The following is a 16192-nucleotide window of genomic DNA, read 5'->3' on the forward strand; positions in this document are numbered from 1 at the left end:
GAAATAAAGAAATAAACAACTTAACGAAACACAAAAAGCTAAATGAAAACAATTGATAACTAATTTTGATGAACAGAGTTTATCCTGTTAGATTGATGATGTCATACTGTAATGGGCGGGGCTAAGATGAAACAGCCAATCACAAGTCCAGTCAGCAGGTGATTGTCCTTACAGGACTGCTTCAGTCGTGCACCGTGCCTGTTGTGAATGTTATATCAGAAGCATTTCCACAGGCTTGAATATGTGTTTCATTCTTGTACAGAGGCAATATCATAGTCCATGAAGTTCTACTGAGACGTGATTATTGCTGGTTGAAAACTTCACCCAATACCCCGCCTTGATGACTGATACAGTCAGATATGGCAATTTTTGATGGTCTCTCAGGAGACTGTAGTTGTGTGAAAGTAAATATATATGATAATTTATTAATGAGCAAAAGATCATTAATGTACAGATGGGATATATGTTAGTTGGTTACATGCAGACTGAACAGTTCTCTATCCAGTGGCATCATGAAGTCTGGCTTCTTCATTTAATTAGTTTCTAGTTTTTTAGAATCCAGTCAGTCGATTAATTTTTATTAAAGACAAAGTAACTGGTAGGAATTATCATGTAAGACTTGGATCAGAAAAAATGCACTTTTACACATCCACCACCACTGTGTTGTTGGTGACAATTATTTAGAAATATTGATTGTAATTCTATAAACTTGTGTTTTCATTGTAATCATTCCATCAGGTGTCTCCGTGGCTCCACTGTCAGATCACTTTGTAGGACTTTCTCTCAACAAAAACACTTTGTGGCTCAACTAGAACTAAACAGGCTGCAAATAACTTCCATGCAGAACAACTTTACTCCACAACTGTCTTCTAAGTTACATTTTAGTAATGCAAACAACTCCCTGTATATCATCCATCCATTTTCTGAACCGCTCAGTCCAGTTCAAGGTCCAATTCAGGGTCCAGTTCAGGGACCAGTTCAGGGTCCAGTTCAAGGGCCAAGTCAAGGACCAGTTCAGGATCCAGTTCTACTTCCGGTTCAGGGACCAGTTCAGGGTCCAGTTCAGGGTCACGGGATGCTGCAGCTCTTAACTCACAATATTGAAGAATGATAAATAATTAAAACAGTTACTTGATCAAATCCGCGACACAAGTTAAAAAATATGAGGAAAAATATAGAAATAAATGAAAAATAATTAATGGAATGATGGATAAAACTTAGTTTCTGATCAATACTTTCTCCTTCTCGATGCGTTCAGGTGAATGAAGAGTGTTGGACATCAGACTCCCATCATGGCACACGTGTCACATGAAGGCAGCGTAAATCATTTTTATATAACATGAACGACTCGTAACTCGGACTCAGTTCTCATTGGTCATTTAAAAGAGTCGTTTAAAAGAATCGAATCGTTCATGAACATGACTTCTCTAATAGATATTCTCAACAGAGACGTGAATGAAAACCAAGGAGTTGGAGAGGTTGTGTCAGGTGTGACTGTTGGAGAGAAATGATGGACAATAGCTACTGGGTAGAAAAGACTTTCCCTTTGGACAGATAGAAGTGAAACTCGGGTGTCTAAACATTAAATATGCTGAGGTGGATTCACCTGCAGAGAAACTCTGCTAACTCATCCACTTATTTTCACCAGAAAACACAGAATGACATCATGACACGTCTAACAGAAAGAAACTAAACACAAGTAAAGAAGCTCACGCTGAATCTCTGATTGATTAAACATATGAAGATGGATATATTGAGAGAAATAAAGAAATAAACAACTTAACGAAACACAAAAAGCTAAATGAAAACAATTGATAACTAATTTTGATGAACAGAGTTTATCCTGTTAGATTGATGATGTCATACTGTAATGGGCGGGGCTAAGATGAAACAGCCAATCACAAGTCCAGTCAGCAGGTGATTGTCCTTACAGGACTGCTTCAGTCGTGCACCGTGCCTGTTGTGAATGTTATATCAGAAGCATTTCCACAGGCTTGAATATGTGTTTCATTCTTGTGCAGAGGCAATATCATAGTCCATGAAGTTCTACTGAGACGTGATTATTGCTGGTTGAAAACTTCACCCAATACCCCGCCTTGATGACTGAAACAGTCAGATATGGCAATTTTTGATGGTCTCTCAGGAGACTGTAGTTGTGTGAAAGTAAATATATATGATAATTTATTAATGAGCAAAAGATCATGAATGTACAGATGGGATATATGTTACTTGGTTACATGCAGACTGAACAGTTCTCTATCCAGTGGCATCATGAAGTCTGGCTTCTTCATTTAATTAGTTTCTAGTTTTTTTAGAATCCAGTCAGTCGATTAATTTTTATTAAAGACAAAGTAACTGGTAGGAATTATCATGTAAGACTTGGATCAGAAAAAATGCACTTTTACACATCCACCACCACTGTGTTGTTGGTGACAATTATTTAGAAATATTGATTGTAATTCTATAAACTTGTGTTTTCATTGTAATCATTCCATCAGGTGTCTCCGTGGCTCCACTGTCAGATCACTTTGTAGGATTTTCTCTCAACAAAAACACTTTGTGGCTCAACTAGAACTAAACAGGCTGCAAATAACTTCCATGCAGAACAACTTTACTCCACAACTGTCTTCTAAGTTTAGTAATGCTTAGCATTTTAGTAATGCAAACAACTCCCTGTATATCATCCATCCATTTTCTGAACCGCTCATTCCAGTTCAAGGTCCAATTCAGGGTCCAGTTCAGGGACCAGTTCAGGGACCAGTTTAGGGTCCAGTTCAGGGACCAGTTCAGGGTCCAGTTCAAGGTTCAGTTCAGGGTCCAGTTCAGGGACCAGTTCAGGGTCCAGTTCAGGGTCACGGGATGCTGCAGCTCTTAACTCACAATATTGAAGAATGATAAATAATTAAAACAGTTCCTTGATCAAATCCGCGACACAAGTTAAAAAATATGAGGAAAAATATAGAAATAAATGAAAACTAATGAATGGAATGATGGATAAAACTTAGTTTCTGATCAATACTTTCTACTTCTCGATGCGTTCAGGTGAATGAAGAGTGTTGGACATCAGACTCCCATCATGGCACACGTGTCACATGAAGGCAGCGTAAATCATTTTTATATAACATGAACGACTCGTAACTCGGACTCAGTTCTCATTGGTCATTTAAAAGAGTCTTTTAAAAGAATCGAATCGTTCATGAACATCACTTCTCTAATAGATATTCTCAACAGAGACGTGAATAAAAACCAAGGAGTTGGAGAGGTTGTGTCAGGTGTGACTGTTGGAGAGAAATGATGGACAATAGCTACTGGGTAGAAAAGACTTTCCCTTTGGACAGATAGAAGTGAAACTCGGGTGTCTAAACATTAAATATGCTGAGGTGGATTCACCTGCAGAGAAACTCTGCTAACTCATCCACTTATTTTCACCAGAAAACACAGAATGACATCATGACACGTCTAACAGAAAGAAACTAAACACAAGTAAAGAAGCTCACGCTGAATCTCTGATTGATTAAACATATGAAGATGGATATATTGAGAGAAATAAAGAAATAAACAACTTAACGTAACACAAAAAGCTAAATGAAAACAATTGATAACTAATTTTGATGAACAGAGTTTATCCTGTTAGATTGATGATGTCATACTGTAATGGGCGGGGCTAAGATGAAACAGCCAATCACAAGTCCAGTCAGCAGGTGATTGTCCTTACAGGACTGCTTCAGTCATGCACCGTGCCTGTTGTGAATGTTAGATCAGAAGCATTTCCACAGGCTTGAATATGTGTTTCATTCTTGTGCAGAGGCAATATCATAGTCCATGAAGTTCTACTGAGACGTGATTATTGCTGGTTGAAAACTTCACCCAATACCCCGCCTTGATGACTGATACAGTCAGATATGGCAATTTTTGATGGTCTCTCAGGAGACTGTAGTTGTGTGAAAGTAAATATATATGATAATTTATTAAAGAACAAAAGATCATGAATGTACAGATGGGATATATGTTACTTGGTTACATGCAGACTGAACAGTTCTCTATCCAGTGGCATCATGAAGTCTGGCTTCTTCATTTAATTAGTTTCTAGTTTTTTTAGAATCCAGTCAGTCGATTAATTTTTATTAAAGACAAAGTAACTGGTAGGAATTATCATGTAAGACTTGGATCAGAAAAAATGCACTTTTACACATCCACCACCACTGTGTTGTTGGTGACAATTATTTAGAAATATTGATTGTAATTCTATAAACTTGTGTTTTCATTGTAATCATTCCATCAGGTGTCTCCGTGGCTCCACTGTCAGATCACTTTGTAGGATTTTCTCTCAACAAAAACACTTTGTGGCTCAACTAGAACTAAACAGGCTGCAAATAACTTCCATGCAGAACAACTTTACTCCACAACTGTCTTCTAAGTTACATTTTAGTAATGCAAACAACTCCCTGTATATCATCCATCCATTTTCTGAACCGCTCAGTCCAGTTCAAGGTCCAATTCAGGGTCCAGTTCAGGGACCAGTTCAGGGACCAGTTTAGGGTCCAGTTCAGGGTCCAGTTCGGGTTCCAGTTCAGGGTCCAGTTCAGGGACCAGTTCAGGGTCCAGTTCAGGGTCCAGTTCAGGGACCAGTTCAGGGTCCAGTTCAGGGTCCAGTTCAGGGACCAGTTCAGGGACCAGTTCAGGGTCCAGTTCAAGGTTCAGTTCAGGGTCCAGTTCGGGTTCCAGTTCAGGGTCCAGTTCAGGGTCCAGTTCAGGGTCCAGTTCAGGGACCAGTTCAGGGACCAGTTCAGGGTCCAGTTCAAGGTCCAGTTCAGGGTCCAGTTCGGGTTCCAGTTCAGGGTCCAGTTCAGGGTCCAGTTCAGGGACCAGTTCAGGGACCAGTTCAGGGTCCAGTTCAGGGTCCAGTTCAGGGACCAGTTCAGGGTCCAGTTCAGGGTCCAGTTCAGGGTCCAGTTCAGGGACCAGTTCAGGGACCAGTTCAGGGTCCAGTTCAAGGTTCAGTTCAGGGTCCAGTTCAGGGACCAGTTCAGGGTCCAGTTCAAGGGCCAAGTCAAGGACCAGTTCAGGATCCAGTTCTAGTTCCGGTTCAGGGACCAGTTCAGGGTCCAGTTCAGGGTCACGGGATGCTGCAGCTCTTAACTCACAATATTGAAGAATGATAAATAATTAAAACAGTTCCTTGATCAAATCCGCGACACAAGTTAAAAAATATGAGGAAAAATATAGAAATAAATGAAAAATAATGAATGGAACGATGGATAAAACGTAGTTTCTGATCAATACTTTCTGCTTCTCGATGCGTTCAGGTGAATGAAGAGTGTTGGACATCAGACTCCCATCATGGCACACGTGTCACATGAAGGCAGCGTAAATCATTTTTATATAACATGAACGACTCGTAACTCGGACTCAGTTCTCATTGGTCATTTAAAAGAGTCGTTTAAAAGAATCGAATCGTTCATGAACATCACTTCTCTAATAGATATTCTCAACAGAGACGTGAATAAAAACCAAGGAGTTGGAGAGGTTCTGTCAGGTGTGACTGTTGGAGAGAAATGATGGACAATAGCTACTGGGTAGAAAAGACTTTCCCTTTGGACAGATAGAAGTGAAACTCGGGTGTCTAAACATTAAATATGCTGAGGTGGATTCACCTGCAGAGAAACTCTGCTAACTCATCCACTTCTTTTCCACCAGAAAACACAGAATGACATCATGACACGTCTAACAGAAAGAAACTAAACACAAGTAAAGAAGCTCACGCTGAATCTCTGATTGATTAAACATATGAAGATGGATATATTGAGAGAAATAAAGAAATAAACAACTTAACGAAACACAAAAAGCTAAATGAAAACAATTGATAACTAATTTTGATGAACAGAGTTTATCCTGTTAGATGGATGATGTCATACTGTAATGGGCGGGGCTAAGATGAAACAGCCAATCACAAGTCCAGTCAGCAGGTGATTGTCCTTACAGGACTGCTTCAGTCATGCACCGTGCCTGTTGTGAATGTTAGATCAGAAGCATTTCCACAGGCTTGAATATGTGTTTCATTCTTGTGCAGAGGCAATATCATAGTCCATGAAGTTCTACTGAGACGTGATTATTGCTGGTTGAAAACTTCACCCAATACCCCGCCTTGATGACTGATACAGTCAGATATGGCAATTTTTGATGGTCTCTCAGGAGACTGTAGTTGTGTGAAAGTAAATATATATGATAATTTATTAAAGAACAAAAGATCATTAATGTACAGATGGGATATATGTTACTTGGTTACATGCAGACTGAACAGTTCTCTATCCAGTGGCATCATGAAGTCTGGCTTCTTCATTTAATTAGTTTCTAGTTTTTTAGAATCCAGTCAGTCGATTAATTTTTATTAAAGACAAAGTAACTGGTAGGAATTATCATGTAAGACTTGGATCAGAAAAAATGCACTTTTACACATCCACCACCACTGTGTTGTTGGTGACAATTATTTAGAAATATTGATTGTAATTCTATAAACTTGTGTTTTCATTGTAATCATTCCATCAGGTGTCTCCGTGGCTCCACTGTCAGATCACTTTGTAGGATTTTCTCTCAACAAAAACACTTTGTGGCTCAACTAGAACTAAACAGGCTGCAAATAACTTCCATGCAGAACAACTTTACTCCACAACTGTCTTCTAAGTTACATTTTAGTAATGCAAACAACTCCCTGTATATCATCCATCCATTTTCTGAACCGCTCATTCCAGTTCAAGATCCAATTCAGGGTCCAGTTCAGGGACCAGTTCAGGGTCCAGTTCAGGGACCAGTTCAGGGTCCAATTCAAGGACCAGTTAAGGATCCAGTTCTAGTTCCGGTTTAGGGACCAGTTCAGGGACCAGTTCAGGGTCCAGTTCAAGGTTCAGTTCAGGGTCCAGTTCAGGGACCAGTTCAGGGACCAGTTCAGGGTCCAGTTCAAGGGCCAAGTCAAGGACCAGTTCAGGATCCAGTTCTAGTTCCGGTTCAGGGACCAGTTCAGGGTCCAGTTCAGGGTCACGGGATGCTGCAGCTCTTAACTCACAATATTGAAGAATGATAAATAATTAAAACAGTTCCTTGATCAAATCCGCGACACAAGTTAAAAAATATGAGGAAAAATATAGAAATAAATGAAAAATAATGAATGGAACGATGGATAAAACGTAGTTTCTGATCAATACTTTCTGCTTCTCGATGCGTTCAGGTGAATGAAGAGTGTTGGACATCAGACTCCCATCATGGCACACGTGTCACATGAAGGCAGCGTAAATCATTTTTATATAACATGAACGACTCGTAACTCGGACTCAGTTCTCATTGGTCATTTAAAAGAGTCGTTTAAAAGAATCGAATCGTTCATGAACATCACTTCCCTAATAGATATTCTCAACAGAGACGTGAATAAAAACCAAGGAGTTGGAGAGGTTCTGTCAGGTGTGACTGTTGGAGAGAAATGATGGACAATAGCTACTGGGTAGAAAAGACTTTCCCTTTGGACAGATAGAAGTGAAACTCGGGTGTCTAAACATTAAATATGCTGAGGTGGATTCACCTGCAGAGAAACTCTGCTAACTCATCCACTTATTTTCACCAGAAAACACAGAATGACATCATGACACGTCTAACAGAAAGAAACTAAACACAAGTAAAGAAGCTCACGCTGAATCTCTGATTGATTAAACATATGAAGATGGATATATTGAGAGAAATAAAGAAATAAACAACTTAACGAAACACAAAAAGCTAAATGAAAACAATTGATAACTAATTTTGATGAACAGAGTTTATCCTGTTAGATTGATGATGTCATACTGTAATGGGCGGGGCTAAGATGAAACAGCCAATCACAAGTCCAGTCAGCAGGTGATTGTCCTTACAGGACTGCTTCAGTCATGCACCGTGTCTGTTGTGAATGTTATATCAGAAGCATTTCCACAGGCTTGAATATGTGTTTCATTCTTGTGCAGAGGCAATATCATAGTCCATGAAGTTCTACTGAGACGTGATTATTGCTGGTTGAAAACTTCACCCAATACCCCGCCTTGATGACTGATACAGTCAGATATGGCAATTTTTGATGGTTTTTCAGGAGACTGTAGTTGTGTGAAAGTAAATATATATATGATAATTTATTAATGAGCAAAAGATCATTAATGTACAGATGGGATATGTTACTTGGTTACATGCAGACTGAACAGTTCTCTATCCAGTGGCATCATGAAGTCTGGCTTCTTCATTTAATTAGTTTCTAGTTTTTTTAGAATCCAGTCAGTCGATTAATTTTTATTAAAGACAAAGTAACTGGTAGGAATTATCATGTAAGACTTGGATCAGAAAAAATGCACTTTTACACATCCACCACCACTGTGTTGTTGGTGACAATTATTTAGAAATATTGATTGTAATTCTATAAACTTGTGTTTTCATTGTAATCATTCCATCAGGTGTCTCCGTGGCTCCACTGTCAGATCACTTTGTAGGATTTTCTCTCAACAAAAACACTTTGTGGCTCAACTAGAACTAAACAGGCTGCAAATAACTTCCATGCAGAACAACTTTACTCCACAACTGTCTTCTAAGTTACATTTTAGTAATGCAAACAACTCCCTGTATATCATCCATCCATTTTCTGAACCGCTCATTCCAGTTCAAGGTCCAATTCAGGGTCCAGTTCAGGGACCAGTTCAGGGACCAGTTTAGGGTCCAGTTCAGGGACCAGTTCAGGGTCCAGTTCAAGGTTCAGTTCAGGGTCCAGTTCAGGGACCAGTTCAGGGTCCAGTTCAGGGTCACGGGATGCTGCAGCTCTTAACTCACAATATTGAAGAATGATAAATAATTAAAACAGTTCCTTGATCAAATCCGCGACACAAGTTAAAAAATATGAGGAAAAATATAGAAATAAATGAAAAATAATGAATGGAACGATGGATAAAACTTAGTTTCTGATCAATACTTTCTGCTTCTCGATGCGTTCAGGTGAATGAAGAGTGTTGGACATCAGACTCCCATCATGGCACACGTGTCACATGAAGGCAGCGTAAATCACTTTTATATAACACGAACGACTCGTAACTCGGACTCAGTTCTCATTGGTCATTTAAAAGAGTCGTTTAAAAGAATCGAATCGTTCATGAACATCACTTCTCTAATAGATATTCTCAACAGAGACGTGAATGAAAACCAAGGAGTTGGAGAGGTTGTGTCAGGTGTGACTGTTGGAGAGAAATGATGGACAATAGCTACTGGGTAGAAAAGACTTTCCCTTTGGACAGATAGAAGTGAAACTCGGGTGTCTAAACATTAAATATGCTGAGGTGGATTCACCTGCAGAGAAACTCTGCTAACTCATCCACTTATTTTCACCAGAAAACACAGAATGACATCATGACACGTCTAACAGAAAGAAACTAAACACAAGTAAAGAAGCTCACGCTGAATCTCTGATTGATTAAACATATGAAGATGGATATATTGAGAGAAATAAAGAAATAAACAACTTAACGAAACACAAAAAGCTAAATGAAAACAATTGATAACTAATTTTGATGAACAGAGTTTATCCTGTTAGATTGATGATGTCATACTGTAATGGGCGGGGCTAAGATGAAACAGCCAATCACAAGTCCAGTCAGCAGGTGATTGTCCTTACAGGACTGCTTCAGTCATGCACCGTGCCTGTTGTGAATGTTAGATCAGAAGCATTTCCACAGGCTTGAATATGTGTTTCATTCTTGTACAGAGGCAATATCATAGTCCATGAAGTTCTACTGAGACGTGATTATTGCTGGTTGAAAACTTCACCCAATACCCCGCCTTGATGACTGATACAGTCAGATATGGCAATTTTTGATGGTCTCTGAGGAGACTGTAGTTGTGTGAAAGTAAATATATATGATAGTTTATTAATGAACAAAAGATCATTAATGTACAGATGGGACATATGTTACTTGGTTACATGTAGACTGAACAGTTCTCTATCCAGTGGCATCATGAAGTCTGGCTTCTTCATTTAATTAGTTTCTAGTTTTTTAGAATCCAGTCAGTCGATTAATTTTTATTAAAGACAAAGTAACTGGTAGGAATTATCATGTAAGACTTGGATCAGAAAAAATGCACTTTTACACATCCACCACCACTGTGTTGTTGGTGACAATTATTTAGAAATATTGATTGTAATTCTATAAACTTGTGTTTTCATTGTAATCATTCCATCAGGTGTCTCCGTGGCTCCACTGTCAGATCACTTTGTAGGATTTTCTCTCAACAAAAACACTTTGTGGCTCAACTAGAACTAAACAGGCTGCAAATAACTTCCATGCAGAAAAACTTTACTCCACAACTGTCTTCTAAGTTACATTTTAGTAATGCAAACAACTCCCTGTATATCATCCATCCATTTTCTGAACCGCTCAGTCCAGTTCAAGGTCCAATTCAGGGACCAGTTCAGGGACCAGTTCAGGGTCCAGTTCAGGGACCAGTTCAGGGACCATTTCAGGGCCAAGTCAAGGACCAGTTCAGGATCCAGTTCTAGTTCCGGTTCAGGGACCAGTTCAGGGACCAGTTCAGGGTCCAGTTCAAGGGCCAAGTCAAGGACCAGTTCAGGATCCAGTTCTAGTTCCGGTTCAGGGTCCAGTTCAGGGTCACGGGATGCTGCAGCTCTTAACTCACAATATTGAAGAATGATAAATAATTAAAACAGTTCCTTGATCAAATCCGCGACACAAGTTAAAAAATATGAGGAAAAATATAGAAATAAATGAAAAATAATGAATGGAACGATGGATAAAACTTAGTTTCTGATCAATACTTTCTTCTTCTCGATGCGTTCAGGTGAATGAAGAGTGTTGGACATCAGACTCCCATCATGGCACACGTGTCACATGAAGGCAGCGTAAATCATTTTTATATAACATGAACGACTCGTAACTCGGACTCAGTTCTCATTGGTCATTTAAAAGAGTCGTTTAAAAGAATCGAATCGTTCATGAACATCACTTCCCTAATAGATATTCTCAACAGAGACGTGAATAAAAACCAAGGAGTTGGAGAGGTTGTGTCAGGTGTGACTGTTGGAGAGAAATGATGGACAATAGCTACTGGGTAGAAAAGACTTTCCCTTTGGACAGATAGAAGTGAAACTCGGGTGTCTAAACATTAAATATGCTGAGGTGGATTCACCTGCAGAGAAACTCTGCTAACTCATCCACTTATTTTCACCAGAAAACACAGAATGACATCATGACACGTCTAACAGAAAGAAACTAAACACAAGTAAAGAAGCTCACGCTGAATCTCTGATTGATTAAACATATGAAGATGGATATATTGAGAGAAATAAAGAAATAAACAACTTAACGAAACACAAAAAGCTAAATGAAAACAATTGATAACTAATTTTGATGAACAGAGTTTATCCTGTTAGATGGATGATGTCATACTGTAATGGGCGGGGCTAAGATGAAACAGCCAATCACAAGTCCAGTCAGCAGGTGATTGTCCTTACAGGACTGCTTCAGTCATGCACCGTGCCTGTTGTGAATGTTAGATCAGAAGCATTTCCACAGGCTTGAATATGTGTTTCATTCTTGTGCAGAGGCAATATCATAGTCCATGAAGTTCTACTGAGACGTGATTATTGCTGGTTGAAAACTTCACCCAATACCCCGCCTTGATGACTGATACAGTCAGATATGGCAATTTTTGATGGTCTCTGAGGAGACTGTAGTTGTGTGAAAGTAAATATATATGATAGTTTATTAAAGAACAAAAGATCATTAATGTACAGATGGGATATATGTTACTTGGTTACATGTAGACTGAACAGTTCTCTATCCAGTGGCATCATGAAGTCTGGCTTCTTCATTTAATTAGTTTCTAGTTTTTTAGAATCCAGTCAGTCGATTAATTTTTATTAAAGACAAAGTAACTGGTAGGAATTATCATGTAAGACTTGGATCAGAAAAAATGCACTTTTACACATCCACCACCACTGTGTTGTTGGTGACAATTATTTAGAAATATTGATTGTAATTCTATAAACTTGTGTTTTCATTGTAATCATTCCATCAGGTGTCTCCGTGGCTCCACTGTCAGATCACTTTGTAGGATTTTCTCTCAACAAAAACACTTTGTGGCTCAACTAGAACTAAACAGGCTGCAAATAACTTCCATGCAGAAAAACTTTACTCCACAACTGTCTTCTAAGTTACATTTTAGTAATGCAAACAACTCCCTGTATATCATCCATCCATTTTCTGAACCGCTCAGTCCAGTTCAAGGTCCAATTCAGGGACCAGTTCAGGGACCATTTCAGGGCCAAGTCAAGGACCAGTTCAGGATCCAGTTCTAGTTCCGGTTCAGGGACCAGTTCAGGGACCAGTTCAGGGTCCAGTTCAAGGGCCAAGTCAAGGACCAGTTCAGGATCCAGTTCTAGTTCCGGTTCAGGGTCCAGTTCAGGGTCACGGGATGCTGCAGCTCTTAACTCACAATATTGAAGAATGATAAATAATTAAAACAGTTCCTTGATCAAATCCGCGACACAAGTTAAAAAATATGAGGAAAAATATAGAAATAAATGAAAAATAATGAATGGAACGATGGATAAAACTTAGTTTCTGATCAATACTTTCTGCTTCTCGATGCGTTCAGGTGAATGAAGAGTGTTGGACATCAGACTCCCATCATGGCACACGTGTCACATGAAGGCAGCGTAAATCATTTTTATATAACATGAACGACTCGTAACTCGGACTCAGTTCTCATTGGTCATTTAAAAGAGTCGTTTAAAAGAATCGAATCGTTCATGAACATCACTTCCCTAATAGATATTCTCAACAGAGACGTGAATAAAAACCAAGGAGTTGGAGAGGTTGTGTCAGGTGTGACTGTTGGAGAGAAATGATGGACAATAGCTACTGGGTAGAAAAGACTTTCCCTTTGGACAGATAGAAGTGAAACTCGGGTGTCTAAACATTAAATATGCTGAGGTGGATTCACCTGCAGAGAAACTCTGCTAACTCATCCACTTATTTTCACCAGAAAACACAGAATGACATCATGACACGTCTAACAGAAAGAAACTAAACACAAGTAAAGAAGCTCACGCTGAATCTCTGATTGATTAAACATATGAAGATGGATATATTGAGAGAAATAAAGAAATAAACAACTTAACGAAACACAAAAAGCTAAATGAAAACAATTGATAACTAATTTTGATGAACAGAGTTTATCCTGTTAGATGGATGATGTCATACTGTAATGGACGGGGCTAAGATGAAACAGCCAATCACAAGTCCAGTCAGCAGGTGATTGTCCTTACAGGACTGCTTCAGTCATGCACCGTGCCTGTTGTGAATGTTAGATCAGAAGCATTTCCACAGGCTTGAATATGTGTTTCATTCTTGTGCAGAGGCAATATCATAGTCCATGAAGTTCTACTGAGACGTGATTATTGCTGGTTGAAAACTTCACCCAATACCCCGCCTTGATGACTGATACAGTCAGATATGGCAATTTTTGATGGTCTCTGAGGAGACTGTAGTTGTGTGAAAGTAAATATATATGATAATTTATTAAAGAACAAAAGATCATTAATGTACGGATGGGATATATGTTACTTGGTTACATGCAGACTGAACAGTTCTCTATCCAGTGATATCATGAAGTCTGGCTTCTTCATTTAATTAGTTTCTAGTTTTTTTAGAATCCAGTCAGTCGATTAATTTTTATTAAAGACAAAGTAACTGGTAGGAATTATCATGTAAGACTTGGATCAGAAAAAATGCACTTTTACACATCCACCACCACTGTGTTGTTGGTGACAATTATTTAGAAATATTGATTGTAATTCTATAAACTTGTGTTTTCATTGTAATCATTCCATCAGGTGTCTCCGTGGCTCCACTGTCAGATCACTTTGTAGGATTTTCTCTCAACAAAAACACTTTGTGGCTCAACTAGAACTAAACAGGCTGCAAATAACTTCCATGCAGAACAACTTTACTCCACAACTGTCTTCTAAGTTACATTTTAGTAATGCAAACAACTCCCTGTATATCATCCATCCATTTTCTGAACCGCTCAGTCCAGTTCAAGGTCCAATTCAGGGACCAGTTCAGGGTCCAGTTCAGGGACCAGTTCAGGGCCAAGTCAAGGACCAGTTCAGGATCCAGTTCTAGTTCCGGTTCAGGGACCAGTTCAGGGACCAGTTCAGGGTCCAGTTCAGGGTCCAGTTCTAGTTCCGGTTCAGGGTCCAGTTCAGGGACCAGTTCAGGGTCCAGTTCAGGGTCACGGGATGCTGCAGCTCTTAACTCACAATATTGAAGAATGATAAATAATTAAAACAGTTCCTTGATCAAATCTGCGACACAAGTTAAAAAATATGAGGAAAAATATAGAAATAAATGAAAAATAATGAATGGAACGATGGATAAAACTTAGTTTCTGATCAATACTTTCTTCTTCTCGATGCGTTCAGGTGAATGAAGAGTGTTGGACATCAGACTCCCATCATGGCACACGTGTCACATGAAGGCAGCGTAAATCATTTTTATATAACATGAACGACTCGTAACTCGGACTCAGTTCTCATTGGTCATTTAAAAGAGTCGTTTAAAAGAATCGAATCGTTCATGAACATCACTTCCCTAATAGATATTCTCAACAGAGACGTGAATAAAAACCAAGGAGTTGGAGAGGTTGTGTCAGGTGTTACTGTTGGAGAGAAATGATGGACAATAGCTACTGGGTAGAAAAGACTTTCCCTTTGGACAGATAGAAGTGAAACTCGAGTGTCTAAACATTAAATATGCTGAGGTGGATTCACCTGCAGAGAAACTCTGCTAACTCATCCACTTATTTTCACCAGAAAACACAGAATGACATCATGACACGTCTAACAGAAAGAAACTAAACACAAGTAAAGAAGCTCACGCTGAATCTCTGATTGATTAAACATATGAAGATGGATATATTGAGAGAAATAAAGAAATAAACAACTTAACGAAACACAAAAAGCTAAATGAAAACAATTGATAACTAATTTTGATGAACAGAGTTTATCCTGTTAGATGGATGATGTCATACTGTAATGGGCGGGGCTAAGATGAAACAGCCAATCACAAGTCCAGTCAGCAGGTGATTGTCCTTACAGGACTGCTTCAGTCATGCACCGTGCCTGTTGTGAATGTTATATCAGAAGCATTTCCACAGGCTTGAATATGTGTTTCATTCTTGTGCAGAGGCAATATCATAGTCCATGAAGTTCTACTGAGACGTGATTATTGCTGGTTGAAAACTTCACCCAATACCCCGCCTTGATGACTGATACAGTCAGATATGGCAATTTTTGATGGTCTCTCAGGAGACTGTAGTTGTGTGAAAGTAAATATATATGATAATTTATTAATGAACAAAAGATCATTAATGTACAGATGGGACATATGTTACTTGGTTACATGCAGACTGAACAGTTCTCTATCCAGTGGCATCATGAAGTCTGGCTTCTTCATTTAATTAGTTTCTAGCTTTTTTAGAATCCAGTCAGTCGATTAATTTTTATTAAAGACAAAGTAACTGGTAGGAATTATCATGTAAGACTTGGATCAGAAAAAATGCACTTTTACACATCCACCACCACTGTGTTGTTGGTGACAATTATTTAGAAATATTGATTGTAATTCTATAAACTTGTGTTTTCATTGTAATCATTCCATCAGGTGTCTCCGTGGCTCCACTGTCAGATCACTTTGTAGGATTTTCTCTCAACAAAAACACTTTGTGGCTCAACTAGAACTAAACAGGCTGCAAATAACTTCCATGCAGAACAACTTTACTCCACAACTGTCTTCTAAGTTACATTTTAGTAATGCAAACAACTCCCTGTATATCATCCATCCATTTTCTGAACCGCTCAGTCCAGTTCAAGGTCCAATTCAGGGTCCAGTTCAGGGACCAGTTCAGGGACCAGTTCAGGGACCAGTTCAAGGTTCAGTTCAGGGTCCAGTTCAGGGACCAGTTCAAGGACCAGTTCAAGGTTCAGTTCAGGGTCCAGTTCAGGGACCAGTTCAGGGTCCAGTTCAGGGACCATTTCAGGGTCCAGTTCAGGGACCAGTTCAGGGTCCAGTTCAGGGACCATTTCAGGGACCAGTTCAGGGACCAGTTCAAGGACCAG

Source organism: Telmatherina bonti, assembly GCF_933228915.1.
Source record: "Telmatherina bonti genome assembly, chromosome: 22".
Taxonomy (NCBI): domain Eukaryota; kingdom Metazoa; phylum Chordata; class Actinopteri; order Atheriniformes; family Telmatherinidae; genus Telmatherina; species Telmatherina bonti.